This window comes from Physeter macrocephalus, chromosome 11, assembly GCF_002837175.3.
Source record: "Physeter macrocephalus isolate SW-GA chromosome 11, ASM283717v5, whole genome shotgun sequence".
Taxonomy (NCBI): Eukaryota; Metazoa; Chordata; class Mammalia; order Artiodactyla; family Physeteridae; genus Physeter; species Physeter macrocephalus.
The window spans coordinates 4969762-4971318 of NC_041224.1; the positions used below are offsets into that span (position 1 = coordinate 4969762).

The window sequence follows — 1557 nt, forward strand, 5'->3', positions numbered from 1 at the left end:
TTAAGTTAACTTATGTTCTATTCACTTGTTTTTGCTTTTATTTTCATTGCTCTAGGAGGTGGGTCGTAAAAGATCGTGCTGTGGGTTCCAGTTCCCAGTGCCTCACCCCCTCCCCGCCTCCTGCACCCGCCAAACTTGCTGTGACCCAGTCCAATGCTGCAGCTGCCCCCCACCAGCCCCTCACCCCAGAGCGCCCAGCTCCCCCCGCCCCTTCCCACCTCCGTTCCACCCCCCGCACCATGAGCAGCCTGAAGCCGGACGGCGAGCACAGCAGCGGCACGGGCTCGGGCTCCAGCGGCACGCCGGAGGAGGAGGAGGTCCGGACACTGTTCGTCAGTGGGCTCCCTGTGCATATTAAACCCAGAGAACTCTACCTGTTCTTCAGGACATCCAAGGGTATGAAGGGTCCCTGATCAAGCTCACGTTGAGACAGCCTGTTGCTTTTGTGATCTTTGACAGCCAGGCAGGAACAGAAGCGGCCAAGAATGCATTGAACGCTATTCGCTTTGACCCTGAGAACCCGCAGACCCTGAGGCGAGAGTTTGCCAAAGCCAACACCAAGATGGCCAAGAACAAGCTAATGGCTACACCAAATTCCACCAATGCTCACCCCGCCCTTGGAGCACACTTCATCGCACGATACCCCTATGACCTGATGGAGGCCACTCTGATCCCCGCATCCCTAGAGGCCCGGGCCCCCTACCCTCTGTACACCACAGAGCTGACCCCAGCCATCTCACATGCTGCGTTTACCTACCCAGCCGCCACTGCTGCTGCCGCTGCCGCCCTACATGCTCAGGTGCGCTGGTACCCTTCCTCTGATACCACCCAGCAAGGATGGAAATATCATCAGTTCTGTTAGTTCTTCAGTCTGGTCACCACAGCTCGAAGCCCCCACCCCAGTGGGAAGGAAGCCACCCTGAGCTTCCACTGCCCCCAGGTGGCCCATGCAGAGCTGCTGCTTCCCTCCAAAGACTGTGAATTTTAAGCCCAATTCAGTGGACTGTTTCCTTTCTCTCCTTTTCCTCAGCCCTGTCCTGCCCCAAAGCCCCTCTCCAAGGCCTCATGGCAGGATTCAGGGGCCTTCTCACCGGGACCCCCAGACCCAGCTCGGAGGTCTCGCTGGGACTCAGCAAGGCCTGAACCCCAGTCCATATTTGTTTCCGTAGACCCACCTCAAAGAAATGAGGCGTTTAATTTTGCATGTTTTCCTGGCATGAATTAAGACACTTAAACTGGTAAATATGTGAGTGTACAGTTTGTTCTCACATTGTGTCACCACAGCAACAAGTCCTGCCCACTAATGGTTCATCATTCCCGGCCCCTATCCCCTCACCCCCTCTCCTGCACCCACCCTGCTTCAGTGAGGACCAAGACTTGCAGCCAGTTCTGCCCAGCGGCTGGTGCCTCCACCATCCACACACTTCCAGGCTGAACAGGAAGGACCACCCAGCCAAAACAGAGCGTTTTCATGGTCATTTCAAATCAGGGTCCTCTGCTTCCTCCCTCTCAGATGGGCCAACAGCCATTAGGAAAAGCCTTTCTCTGCCCAATTTT

The 1557-nt window shown here is 56.1% G+C and overlaps 1 pseudogene; it reads left to right on the forward strand.

The window, feature by feature from the left end:
- Window positions 1-233: 233 nt before the first annotated feature.
- Window positions 234-895, forward strand: LOC102974627 (RNA-binding protein with multiple splicing 2-like; annotated as a pseudogene).
- The last annotated feature ends 662 nt before the right edge of the window (window positions 896-1557 follow it).